The sequence below is a fragment of the Miscanthus floridulus genome, chromosome 3 (assembly GCF_019320115.1).
Source record: "Miscanthus floridulus cultivar M001 chromosome 3, ASM1932011v1, whole genome shotgun sequence".
NCBI classification, from domain to species: Eukaryota; Viridiplantae; Streptophyta; class Magnoliopsida; order Poales; family Poaceae; genus Miscanthus; species Miscanthus floridulus.
The window spans coordinates 140,930,930-140,945,934 of NC_089582.1; the positions used below are offsets into that span (position 1 = coordinate 140,930,930).

The 15,005-nt window shown below is 43.1% G+C and overlaps 1 pseudogene; it reads left to right on the forward strand.

Moving 5' to 3' along the window:
* Positions 1–9,276: 9,276 nt before the first annotated feature.
* LOC136547260 (ras-related protein RABH1b-like) overlaps positions 9,277–15,005 on the forward strand; it is a 30,539-nt pseudogene continuing 24,810 nt past the window's right edge.

The following is a 15,005-nucleotide window of genomic DNA, read 5'->3' on the forward strand; positions in this document are numbered from 1 at the left end:
GAGCACACGGCCACCTCGCCCGCGGATCTAACCACCACAGTCGCAGATCCGCCTGGAGAAGGCGCTGGAGGTGCTCCTCGGCCAGATCCGCCGCCGAGCTCAAGGGAGAGGGAGGATCCGCCGCCGCTGGAGGTGCTCCTTGGCCAGATTCGTCGGCGAGCTCAAGGGTGAGGGAGGATCCGTCGCCGCTGGAGGTGCTCCTTGGCTAGATCCGCCGCAAAGCTCGAGGGAGAGGGAGGATCCACCGTCGGGGTACGCCGCCGCCCGCACCCGCGAGAGGGAGGCCGTGCCGCCCTACGCGATGCCGTCATGGGTGGGCCACCACACCGAGGATCCGCCTGGGCCGGGCCTGGATCCGTGTTGCCCCGCCATAGATCCACCCAGCCTCGGCATGGATCTGCGCCGCCGAGCGCTGTGAGGGCCGCTCCGCCATGATCCGCGCCGGAGGTGGATGAGAGGTGGAGCGAGAGCAAGAGGGAGTGCGGCAGACTGTTGAGCGAGAGAGAGAGTGCGGGTGCGACGGCAGGGAGGCAGAGCTAGTTTTTTCCATATATATACGTGGCATTCTTACGTGGGCTTTGGGCTGATGGGCCGACGGAATGAGTTGGACTGTTGGAGGCTGTGATGAGCAGGTGAAGAAACGGGGACACGGGTTAACGGGGACGGGGGACAGGCTCCCAGACCCGCCCCCGCCAGACCCGACAGGGAATGATTTTCTCCCATTTAATTCTCCGTGGGGATAAATTTAGTCCCATCCCCATCCCCTAATAGGGGAATTCCCCGCGGGGAATCGGGGATCGGGTCCCCATTAACATCTTTAGTTTGATGCAGCTCCCATAGGCTCTAGCTCCACAGCTGTAGGGGTCCTGTGGCGGAGCCAGTGGAGTGGAGCACCAAAAACGCGTCTCCGGCTACTCCTCCTCGTTTCCCGTTCGTTTGTGCCGGAACCAGAGCAGGGTTTTTTTTTGCAGCTACCAGGATCTACAGTGTTGTACAATAGCTGTGTGAAGGAGCCGGAGCACCTAAGAGCCGAACCTAGGCCTTGTTTCGATATGCATATATTCATCTCAATCCACGTGTGTTGAAGTTGGATTTGAGTGGAATTAAACTAAGTTTCATTCCAATCAACTCCAATACATGTAGATTAAAGTGGATACACATGCATCAAATAAGGCCTTAATGGTTTTATCTCGGCTCCTTCGACATGTCCTCCCAAAATTTTTTAGGTATATATAAAAAATTAGAAATCACCCAACGAAAAATCAGAGAAAATAAGATGAAAATCGGAAACAGCCTATCTGATTCTTTCCTTCCTTGCTCCCTGTGTTTACGTGAGTCTGTATATTTTAATCTAATTTCTCTCCTTGCTGATTTCTTCCCTTTCTTAGGCCATGTTCGCTTGGCTGAAAAAAAAATTGAAACACTGTTTCGGCTAATTTATTATAAGTGAAAAATATTGTTCCAGCTAAAAAAAATAAGCAAAAAAATACGAATTATAAAACAAACGAACAATGCCTTAATCCGGAGCCTTTCTATGTACGGCGCTTAGCCACACGTTGGCCAATAGGTGATCACAACGTCCAGACGGGATTGCGGGCTGTGTGGCAATATCTTTGCCAAACAGGAAGGAAATCAAGCGTGCAAATAACAATCACGCTTGCATGCATATATGATACTAGGAAATAAAATATTTTTTTATTCAGGAAATAAAATATATTGGGCGTTTACAACAGGTGTGATCATAGGACATGAGAATGCCAAGGAGCAGATAAGAAATACAACACTTGATGCATGGACTACAAGCGTGGACATCCAGAGTGAGTTGGCTAATTGCAATTACCTATCGTCATGTCATGTGTAATCATTGTCCAATCCAGGACAAAGCACAAAGACCATCAGAGGTTGGCAAAACTGAATTATCATGCATGGTCTTGATTTTGACTTGGCTACATGCAAAATATCTCGTGCAATTTTTGTTACTTCCCACTGTAACGTACGGACGATTATCCAGTGATTGATAACATTAGTGAATACTCCCTTGGTCCATATAAAAATATATAATTCTCGCTTTTTAGGAGTCAAACAATTTAAATTTCGACTAAATTTTTGTGGCACTCACGATACAGAATAAGTATATTGGATTAACTATGAAATATATGTTTACCATAACTTTGTTAAAAATAAAAATATTAATACTATTTGTTTTAAACTTAGTTTGATTGGTACAAACCCTTTAGTTGCATTATTTTGTAGATGAAGAGAGTACTAGGGAGTAGTTAGCATCGTTATTCTGAAAACCAATATCAAATACCGTGTCATCGGTTACGCGCGAGACAGGTGATTAAAATCAGGCGTCCGATCCAAACATACTCTAATAGTACTACGTAGAAGTTGGCTCTGCCTTCGTCACATGCATATCAAAAACAACTTGAAAAATAATAGCTTAGTTTGACATCGATCATTACTTGTATAGTATCCAAGTGTTAGCAGCCGGACTGGTCAAACTGACCAAGTTATAGAAAAAAATACTTGTGTGTATATATATATATATAATATCCAGAGATGCCTTATGAGGTATCACAAGACGACACGTTTCATATTCTTTTGCTTAATGACTCTTGCCAAGTGTGCCTAGTGTATACTAGAACATCTTGTGTTTGAAACAAAAAAAATGAAAAAACTCACCACAAATACACTATTACATCATGTATACACATAACATTTATATTGCAAAGGAAAAATAGACAGTATAGACTTCAAGAAAAACGTTTTATAAGAAATCATGTTCGTGCACTCGTGCTTTGGTTTTGCGCAATTGGTAGCTAGTGGGTAAGGTCGTAAATTGTCAATCGTAATGATGCCGCTCGAGAACGCAGGTGAGGACCGTAGATAGCGACGTAACTCCCGCTGCTAATTGACTGTTTTGCCCTCCGAAATTCAGGACCAGTAGTCGCTAATCGCTACCATTAGCAGGATTTTGTACCTTTGTGTGATGTGGTTGCTGGATTTTGTACCTTTGTGTGATGTGGTCGCTAATCGCTACCATACTGCCTGCTTCCTGTTTAATAGAATAGATTTTTTTATAAGAAAGAATTGGAAGTTAGGATGACCAATTTGTTAGTAATACAATTGGTTTGTTTAATGAGGCTTGGGGGTCGGGCGTCTATGACTACATAATAAGTCAACCGGGTCGAGTGTTAGCGTATCTATATCTATATCTATATGTCTATATCTATCTATATCTAATAACTATATCTATACTTTTAATATTAAAAAAATAGAAATTTCTCTCATTCAAACTTTCAACGTTCGCCTTATTCCATTGCATCTCGTGGCAGAACCACTCAAATTATGCTGGCCCACGTGTACATGTCATTGTCCTAAAGGCCTTTGACTGCTGTACACGAAAGCCAGATAATCCGGTTATCTGTCGGGTGTCCTCAGGGAATCCCGAATCATCCACGTTTTACAACTTATACAGGATCAACAATGGAGTTACCACAATATTTCAACATTGATAAAAAAAATTAATACATCGGAGTTGCGGAAGATTTACAACATTAGGTTACAAACACATGTTATGTACCTTTAAGTAACACTTGAGTTCCAAAAGTTGAGTAGAACTACGGAAGTAACTTAAGTGAAGTAGCTAAGATAGAAGAGACGATCAAATCATGTCGAGCTCACCGACATAACCTCAACTAGCCGCACATGTCAAATCATGCAACAGGGTTTAACAAACCCTGAGTACATAAGGGTACTCAACAAGACTTACCCGACTAATAGAAAAGACTCCAAGGGCATGAGGGCTTAAGGGAAAGTCTGAAGTAAGAGTAACTTTTTCAGAAAAGCTTACTAAAGTGGATCCTTACTTTCAGTGTTTTAGCTTCGTATTAAGTTATCATTGGTATCAAGTTTGCACCTGATCTAATTCAATCACTTCATTAAACATCTCATCTCATCTTATATTATATCCACAAGTAACCATGTTCCATTGATTAACTACGATGCAGATCAGGGAATCAAGTCTCCTTCTCCAAGGAGCACCGATTCAAATCGATTAAAACCCAACTGGGGATTCCTTACCACACGACATATGTAGGCCCCAGACCTACATATATCAACCTTTACTCGGATCCTCCAAAACCAGAACGGGTTCGCGTCACCCGAGAGCACAGTACTCCATCGCCCTACCCTATTCCAGTAGGGTGGGTACATGCTACTCTCGTCATCTCTCCACTCCCAGTGCACTGTTGTCCTTTCCCATAATGGAATAGCCGAGATATTAGGATTACCGGAGTATGTGGCCACTACTGCAAAGTCTCGACTCACACATGTCTACAACGGTACGGTCCTCAATCGATATAGGCGGAGCACTACATAGAGACTTCATTCTCAATGCAAGCTACCCGCCCGGTCTCCATTTAACATTATCATTTATCATGGTATTCTCATGACCCATTAGCAGAGCTAAGAAGAGCAAGGTAAAACCTATTTCTCGCGAACAATGAAACCATCATTCGACTTCTATCGAAGTCTAAGCATTACTAAGCATTAGAGATATCGACTTATTCATACTAACAGGGTAGAACTACGGATACCTAAAAATCAAAGTAATCATGCAGCAACGGTATCTGACCAACTCCTAATTACTTAATGCACATCTCACAAGACTTAAAGTATAATAAAGATTTATAAAACTAAGAGAGGATTTATGCTCCGGGGCTTGCCTATGTTGCAGAGAAGGTTAGTTTCCTCAAAAAGATTTAGAGGTTAAACTTGGCACCAACACCACTGTGGATGGACCTTCTCCAAAACTTGATCAACACGAACCTTCTCACTCTCATGCACGCGAACACGCTCGGACTGATGGTCAAAGCAGAGACGCGACAGAGATGGCTGCTGGCGTCGATGGCAGTTGCGGTGGCGTGAACCGGTGTTGCGGAGGCGTTCTGGTGACTCCCGTGTGGCCTAGCCATGGTGAGGAGCTCACGGCGGCCATGGTAGACGGCTGTGGTGGGAAATGGTCGTGCGGGTGATTCCGGCCGGTAGAGATGGCGCGACCGGGCTCAAACGAGATGCAAGGATGAGGCAAAGTCGACTGTGCGAGCAATTGAATGGAGGTGGAGCATCAATGGCGAAATCGGTCGGCGCAACCAAGGCGGCCGACGGCGAGCTAGAGAGGAAAAAGAAAAGACGGCGGTCGGCGCTGGCTATTTAAACGGCAAGGGAGAGGATGGAGAGGTGGCCAGCGCCTTCGCGGGCTCACCCACATAACCAGCTATGCGCTCTGCGCGCGCGTGCGAAGTGTCGAGAACGGCTTCGGTGTCCACCGGTGAATAGAGAGAGGGGGAAACAGAGACAACACTGGTTAGTGTAGCTGACCGAGCTCCTTCTTCCTTTTCTCCCGTTTCCATGTATAAACTTGAAAATCTTCCTTACTATCGATTGTTCATCTAAGTGAGATCTCCAACCTTGCTTTAAGGATCCACCCCAAAAACTTGATAGTTTTGAAGATTTTTAATTTTGAAGACAGATACTTGAAACTGAAAACTGAAATTCAGTCAGTTTTGGTTAACAAACATTGGTAGATTATTTAGTGGTCAAATATCTATCAAACATATCAACCAATTACATATTATCATAGCTCACGTATAGTACCAATAAATGCAATAAAAATTGCCCAATTTTTAAAAATTGATTTAACAATTCCCCAAAACTTGAACTTAATAATTGTTTTCCAGGACATCCAAAAGAAACCGAGGGAAATCAGCATTCAATTCAATTTTTGGAGCACAATTTTAACATGTTTGATTCAAAAACATTATCAAACTTTTATTCCACATGAGAGTACATACCTTGTAATACAAAGTTTATTTTAACAAAATTTTAATTGTTTAAGCAAATTCACATATATAAAATCACAAAGAACCTTAATTGGTATTAATGACAACATTTCATGCAACTTATTTAACACAACATATGTAACATGGACATGTTATAATTGAAACATGAGGTGCATTTATGCCACAATGCTTGATGATTATGCTTGATGATTGTCATGATCAAGATTTTAATTGTTTTTTAACATCTAGGATGTTACACGCTCTCTCCTCTTCGCATCTCACTTCTACCATCCACATGTTTATATAATCCAAATACAAGATTGCATTTCCAATCTAAAGCCAATACATTTCAAATCCAATAAGGGTCACATTTCGAACAGCGCACATCTAACCACAACACTGATTCTAATATGTATTAGAAACATAACATGATCATTGTATAAATCCATGAGCAAAGTCTTCTAAATACCACATAACAAAAGGTATGTTCTGTTACAACGTACAAACATGTTTGCTAGTATATTTACAAAAAAACACATGAGCCTGAGTGCCTACAAGAAACTACATGGCTACGCTCGGACACATTGGTTAAATGGATCTACACGTCAAGGTAGTCTGAGAATGCTACAAATCTCAATATATCGGTGTTAAGTGACTTATAGTGTAATGTTTATATATGTTTGTCAGATCTTTTCTACCAAGGAGGAGACACGAATAAGCAAGGACCGTTTGAAATCAACCCTTTTGGACTTCGACAATCTTCTAGGTGTTGACTTTGCATGTTATGAATTACTATGAGTAGGCTTATACTTGTGACGTAGTAATCATGTCATGTTTCGTAAATTATGTTGATAGACTCTCTCTGTCACAAAAAGATGCAACTGTAGGATTTGTCTAAGTCAAACAAGCTTAACGTTAGCCAAGTTTATAATAAAAAAATTAACATTTATGTCTCCAACTAGATTTTGTACAAAAATATATTTCATAATTAATTTAATGGTGCTTATTTTGTATCATAAATATTAGTACCTTTTTATATAACTTTGATCAAATTTCAAATTGTGTGACTTCTTGAAAAATGAAACTTTTCAAATTACAAACTTTTATAGATGGAGGGAGTATATACAAAAACATCACTATTTATTCTTTGAGTGCCATTTATGCTTTGAGAGATCACTATTCCTGCTAACGCTTCCAACTCGTTTCTTTGACGTATTCTTGATGCTACGGCAACAAAAGAAAGTAATACATGACTTTTGCTCGTGAGATATATCAATATTGTGCAATGGGAATACAATTATGCCCTCTATTTTATCTTGCTATTTTATTAGAAAAATAAGAGGTTAACACATACAAGAAACATATTATTGTGTCGATGTGCAAAAGTTCAAAAACATATGACAATCTATGTACTTCGTCCTCCTTTAGTATCTTATGGATAAAACTATGATATGTGTTTCACATGGTATAAACATGCACGCACATTCATCCTATCATGTCTCAAACCTTAGATGCACAATGAAAAGCAAAATAGTGAGAGTCTCTCACATATGCAAGGCTGCCCAACACTAAGTTTCTACAAGAAATTGGTAGCACACCTGTCATGATCCGAAAGATTGTGAATTGTGCCAGACGAAATTTTGATAGAGGCTTAAATTAATAGTGACGTTATCGACGATGCGAACACTAAGTATCATCAAGTATGACATGATATGACACATAGAGACAATGTAGAACTCGATTAAACTTACCATGTACTACAAGAAAAGGTTTTAGCTAGATATGTCTATATATGGAATAGATTAATGTAAAATAATTAGGAAATAAATTATAGTAGAAAAAACCCATGTGTAAGCTTGTCCTCGGACTATATAAAGAGGGTAGAGGTCCTATGGCTCCAACAAACATTACATCCCCATAGCCAACATCCAAAGGTAGAGGATCTCTTGACATATACCTTGAAATAGAGCCATATTAGGCAACATCCCACAACCTAAATACATAAACACTCTTACGACACCCATATGAGCACAAACAAATACAATCCACCAAACAGGACATGGTATATTACCTCATCACCAAACATCTACATATATAAGCATGTATAGATTTATGTTTTGTGCTACTATCCGGTTCTTGGTCTCACTGCATAACCCATAGTCAACACCTATAGGCATGCAATTCACTTCCTGACTTGGGTATGGAAGTGAAAGACTAATCAAACTATCTAATAGCTGGCTAGAATAGTGTGAAGTTTCCCTCTAGATAATAGAAGCTCATTACGAGTTTCTGTCAAGGAAATTAAGTTGGTAACTAGAGGCATAAAAGACGTAACACTTTTGATCTATTGTAAAACTTTAAATGGATAGGATGACACCACTGCCCTAGTGAAACCATGCCACTAAAGTGTGCCATTTTGGTAAGTAAATCTGTCAACTTATGATAAATACGGAAAGTCAAGTTATATTGTTATGATGACAAACTACACGCTAACCTATAATTTACTATTGTTGAGTTATGATCTAAATTCAGTTATGTACAAGATAAAGGCTAACTTCTAACGGATTGTCGCCTATTAGGGTTTTTCCATCTCTATATATACTTCCTGTAAGCCGTCGTCTTGGGATAAGAAAAGTTGTAAATTCCCGACATTTGTAACCTCACCCGATATAGTGAAGATTTGCTGGCTGGTGCCCGTGGTTTTTTTTCTTCTTCCTTAGGATGGTTTTCCATGTTAAAATCTCATGTCTCCTGTGTTTGATCTACTGTTCTTTGTCGTTTATATTGTCTATCGTTTGTAACAACTATAAGGGTGTTGGTTGATTTAAGTATAAATCTACGTATCATTGTCTTGGATGAAAGAAATGTCTATAGTATTCACCAACAACCTTTTCTGGGTAAAAACCTGAATGATTTGAAGCATGGAACATTCATATTCAAATCGTTATATTTCAAGAAATTTAGTAAACATTCACAAAAAAAGAAATTTAGTAAACAATTTGTTTTTGTTTTCATACATCCCTCGAGGTTGGAATTTTGCTGAAGTTGATGTTATCAAATCAATTTGAATGATGGGCCGGGCCATTACTCCTGAACCTTAGTATGTAGCACAATCCATCTTGGTCTCCTTCCTCTCAAAAAAAATCTTAGGCTCCTAGCCCATCCAAAGCGGCGGCGGCACCATTTATGTACACGGTACACCTTTATTTCTCTCCCGTCAACCATGCCCTCGTCCCCACGGAGCACTGACGTGCGCGCGTCGTGGTGGCCTGGCCTCTGCGTTCCACTTCTTCTATGGCCCTCGCCTCACAAGAACAGTGGGAGATCTCAGGATTGGGCGGCCTTCCTCCAGCATTCAGATCAAGAGGATTGGAGCCGAATCCGATCGCCTAGGCAGCGCAACGGGGCATGGGGGCGTGGCGTGCGCGTGATGGCGCCGGCGGTGGTGTTGGCGTTGGCCAAGTACAAGCTGGTGTTCCTCGGTGACCAGTCCATGGACAAGACCAGCATCATCACCAGGTTCATGTACGACAAGTTCAACACCACCTACCAGGTAACCGCTACCATAAATCTTGTCTCACCTTTGCGTGCGATCGATTTGCCGACTCATGTGACTACAATTGCATCGATTGTGTCCTCTTGCTGCTGAATGCTAGCCAATCAGATGTGTTAATGTACGTGTTCTCATTTGATGTGGGAATTGAGGATGCATGTATAGTCCCTCATGATCGGCTTTGGTATCATGGGGAATTAGCCTCCAATTCGCTGTTGTGTTCGATTCTAATCTCATTGCCTCAACATGCATGTAGCTTGGTTTGTAAAGTAATCTACTACTCTCCCATCTCTAAACAAGCGGCAGGGGCAGGCACCAAAAGGGCTCCCTGCTGCTGCACTGTAGCCGTGACAGGGGCAGACGCTAAAAGGCTCCCCTGCCGTATTGTAGCCACAGTAGGAACAGACGCCAAAACTAGCCCTGCTGTCACATTTAGTCACTGTAGCAGCCTAGCATGTCTATGTACTAGGATTAGATGGGTAGAGTTGTATATATAGCTTCCCATTGCAACTCAGTAAAGTGAGTGAGTTCAGTTTTGTCATTTCCTCTACAGAGCTCCGGCCAACGCTGGTGCTTGTGCTATGTGTGTGCGCTCTGTTCTGCCTCCCTTCTTCTACCTCTAACCATAGTGTGTGGTCAGCAATGCCGATGAGCGGTCAGCTCACCTAGGCAGGAGATCCTAGGTCCAATAATAGCGTAAGATGTTGGCTCATTTTCGAATGAGTGATCTCGATGCGCTCTCCTACTACCTTGGCATTGAGGTGAGACAGGGGAAAGAGGTGCTCACGCTCGGTTAGAGAGGCTATGCCTCAAAGCTGTTGGAGCAGAGTGACATGGCTAAGTGCAAGACGTGCGTGACTCCGATGGAGGAGCGACTGAAGCTAACAAAGGCCAGTACCACGGCGAGGGTAGATGCAACACTCTACCAGAGCATCGTCAATGGTCTGTGCTACCTAGTCCACATGAGGTCGAATATTGCGTTTGCCGTGGGCTATGCCAGCTGCTTCATGGAGGATCTCTAAGAGGATCACTGGGCCACAGTGAAGCGACTGCTGCGCTATGTCAAGAGGATGGTGGATCAAGGGATCGTCTTCCCCAAGACCAGCAGAAGTGACTGTAGCTCACTGTGTTCAGTGATGCAGACATGGCGGGGGACATCGATGGATGGCAGAGCACCTCTGGCATGCTCGTCTTCCTTGGGTCAGCTCCAATCTCATGGCTATCATTGAAACAGAAGGTGGTGGCGCTATCCACATGCGAGATAGAGTATGTGGCGGCGGCCATAGCGGAGTGCCAAGCTATGTGGCTACGCCGGCTACTGGTCGAGCTGACCGGTGTGGAAGCTCACCCACTAGCCCTGATGGTGGACAACCAGCCCATCATCGTCCTCACAAAGAATCTGGTTCTAAATGACCGGAGCAAGTACATCGACATTAAGTTCCTCTTACTCAGGGACTGTGTCGATAAAGGGCAGATCATCATCGAGTTCGTTGAAATTAGTCAGCAACTCATGGACGTCCTCACCAAGCTGCTCGACCGTCTTTGGTTCACAGAGTTGAAGAAGATGATTCACATGGTGGAGGTTTTAGGGTTAGCAGTAGGATTATGAGAAGATTTGTAAAGTAATCTACTGCTCTCCCATCTCTAAACAGGCGGCAAGGGTAGGCGCCAAAAGGGCTCCCTGCTGCTGCACTGTTGAAAGGTCATTGTTTGGTTTTGGTAATTGAGTGACAACTTAGTTGGACTAATTGTGTTTATGTGAGATACATAGGTGATTAGTCCATAGGTACATGTGTGTGAGCAACATATGCTATGGAGGTGAAAATGGCTTGGAGATGTTGCAAAGCTCACACATGTGATGATGAAGGAGCTTATTGCACATGAGACATGACATTGAGTCATGTGATCAAGGTGGAGAAGATCAAGACAAGACTTGGCTTGATGGACCGGTTGCAAGCGTGAAGAGCAAGTCGAAGGCTTTGGAGTGATGGACCATGTGGCGGTGAAGCTTGAGCAAGACTTGGCGCCGATGGACGATGGCAACGGTGAAGAGCAAGTAAAGTCAAGATCGATGAACCAATATGATCACGTGATGATATGAAGTGGATCATATCATTGTTGATCGTGTTGGTGCATGTGTTGCATCAATATTGGAGGAGATGGAATGGAATGCGCAAGGCAAAGGTATAACCTAGGGCATTTCATTTTACCGGTCATAGGTGTGTAGAGAAGTTTATGACCGGGTTTAGGATAGATGGCCGTACTATCAAGAGGGGCAAACTTGTTTGCATATCGGTCATCTAGTGCCACTCGAGTGATCTAACTTTGCATCGTCGCTAGGATCGAGTGGCGTGGCAAGTTGAGTGGCTAACATCCTTTGGGAAATGATTGTGAAAAGCTAATACACATACACATGGTGGTGTACACTTGGTGGTGTTGGCACATTTACAAAGGAGATGAAGTTGGAGTTGATGTGGATCAACTTGGTGAAGTAACTCCACCGGTGGAGTGTCCGCCCGTAGAGTGCGGACAGTCCGACGGTGCCATCGGCGTCCCCACACAGAAAAGATAGAGTCTCACTGGGTGCACTGGACGCTGGCACTAGAAGTGACCGGACGCTGGCTGAGTGTGTCCAGTCAGGCTGACGCATGGTGACACAAGAGCTAGAGTGTGACCGGACGCTGGGCTGCGTCCGATCAAGTGCGACCGGACACGTCCAGTCAAGGTCGGTACCTTACTGTAAATGACCAGACGCTGAGGTCCAGCATCCGGTCAGTTGAAGCTGCTGCGTCCGGTTAGGTTAAGTGACCGTTGGAATCAGGACACGTGTCCATCTGTGGGCGACCGGATGCTGAGGTCCAGCGTCCGGTCAACACGACCGGAGCGTCCGGTCGACCCAACAGTTGCCCAGTGAAGGGGTAACGACTAGTTTAGCCCTTGGGGCTATAAATAGAAGTGGCCTTCGGCCATGGCTGGTGCTGAGCACTCTGGGGGACTTTGTGTCCATGCTTAAGAGTGCTTAGGAGCCCTCTATCTCACACATACTTGATAGTGATCATCCGATTGTGTGAGTGAGCGATTCTAGTGCGATTGCATCGTGAGGTTGCATCGAGTGGCACTAGGTGATCGAGTTGCAAGTCGGTGGTGCTTGTTACTCTTGGAGGTTGCCACCTCCTAGACAGCTTGGTGGTAGTCTCCGTCGAAGCCTGTAAGAAGCTTGTGCGGCGCTCCAGAGAAGTGCTTGTGAGGGGTATTGTGCTCGCCCCGCGGGAGCCGCGAAGAGCAACTTTAGTAAAGCGTGTCATTGAGCTACCCTCACTTCCAGGGTAGGTTCTTGTGGCACCTGACGTGCGGGCTTGGCGGGTGATGCCAATTAGCCGCCGAACCACCAAGTGAGCGGTCGACACAACGGGGACTAGCGTGTTGGCAAACACATGAACCTCGGGAGAAAAATCATCGTGTCAACCTTGTTCTTCCCGTTGGTTTGCATCCCCATTACATAAGCTTGCGATTACATTCATATACATTGAGCTTGTGTTGTTGCTTTTGTAATTAGTTAGCTTATGTAGCTTGCTAGTTACCTTCTTGCTTGTGTAGCATAGAAGTAGCTCCCTTGTGTGACTAATTTAGTTTGTGTAACCTTGTTAGTCACATTGCTTAGTTTGTGTAGCTAAGTAATTGTGCTCTCTAATTTGGCATTGGTTGCCTTGTTATTGAGCATTGCTAGTGAGCTTAGTTGACTTTGTGCTTTTGCTTACTAGCATGTGTAGGAGCTCCCTTGTTGCTTAAAGTACTAGTGGCATAGGTTTTGTGACCTTGCTCCTAGAATTGGTTAGGTGAGCTCTAGCTAGCCTGGCACCTTGTTGCTTTATTACTATCTTTGCAAGGTGCTAGTGAACATAGATAGTGGGGTGTAGTCTTGGCTAGACCGATAGTTTTAATTCCGCACTTGTTTCGGTTAGCCAACGTGATTAAGTTTTAAAAAGGACTATTCACCCTCCTCTAGTCACCATCTCGACCCTTTCAATTGGTATCGGAGCACGGTCTCTCATCTGTGGTCTTCACCGACCCGAGAGGATGGCGTCTAATGGGCTAGATATTTGTGAGGCATACATTTTTTATGGCACAAACTTTGCACTTTGGAAAAATCACATGCTTGATCATTTTCGTGCAAAGGGACCTAAATTTTGGTGGGTTGTCACAAGTGGTCTCACCCATGTCTTGGACCATAGAAATCTCACCAAAGCTCAAAGTGTTCTATATGAATTTGATGCACATGCTTGTTGTTTTCTAATGGATGCTTTAATCTTTGATTTGATGAAACAAGTAAACATCAAGGGAACCGCTTATAAAATATGGGAGTCCATCAAGGAAACCTTCAGTGATTCCTCCACATGGGATGATGGCAAATTCAAGAAGGAGGAGGAGCCCAAGAAGGAGGTGCATGAGTGTGTTGAGCATGATCACAATTTGGTGATTGTGAAAGATTGCTCCACCTCATGGTCAAGTGATGATGATGATGATCGATCCACTACAAGTTCACTTGACAAGGTTGATGATGATGCCACAAGTGTTGCAAGTGATGATGCTACCCCATGCACACTTGATAGTGATGATGGTTCATGCTCAAGCCATGATGAAGATGCTACTACAAGCTCTCCAACTACATCACCACATTGCTTCATGTCACAAGGTGACACCAAGGTATCAAAGGATAATGTGGTTGATCATGTTGATTCATATGATGAGCTTGTTAATAGACTTGCTATCATGACCATATCTTTAGAAAATGAGAAAGTTAAAACATTGAAATTAGAAAATAAAAACTTATTTCTAAAGAACTCTTGTGAAGAACATAAAGACTTACTTGATGCTTATAAATCTTCACTTGATGAGCTAAAATTGAATCATGAGACACTACTTGCATCTCATGATGAATTATTAGAAAAACACGCTTCTCTCATTAAAGTGTTTACAAAGAAACTTAAAAATAATGAGAGCTCATCACATGGATCAAATGATAAATTGCAAAATGTTGCTAACCCTTGTGATGTAGGCAAGAAGCATGTATCCATCTCTTGTAATGATTTATTAGATATGCCATGCTCTTCACATATAGATGCTTGTTCTACTTCTATGTCTTGTGAGACTAACATTTTGAAGGAGAACATTGAGCTCAAAAGTGAAGTGAAGAAATTAAGCAACAAGTTAGAGAGGTGCTACAACTCAAAAGTCAGCTTTGAGCATATGTTGAAGACTCAAATAAACTATAGTGACAAGTGTGGCCTTGGCTTCAAGAAGAAGATGACAAATGGTGAAAGAAAGAGAGAAAGAATAATGAAGAAGCTACAACAAAGAAAGCTCTCTCATACCATGTGCTACCAGTGTCATGAAGCGGGACACCATGCAAATGGTTGCCCTAACATTGAGAAGCTCAAGAGTATAAAAGAAGAAGAGAGGCTAAAGCATGTCAAGTGCTTCAAGTGCCGCACTTGGGGTCATCTTACCTCAATGTGCCCAACCAAGCAATTAGTGAAGCAACAAGTGAAGCCTCAACCAAAGCCACAAGTTGAGCAAGAGAAGACACCCCAAGTTCAAATCAAGAT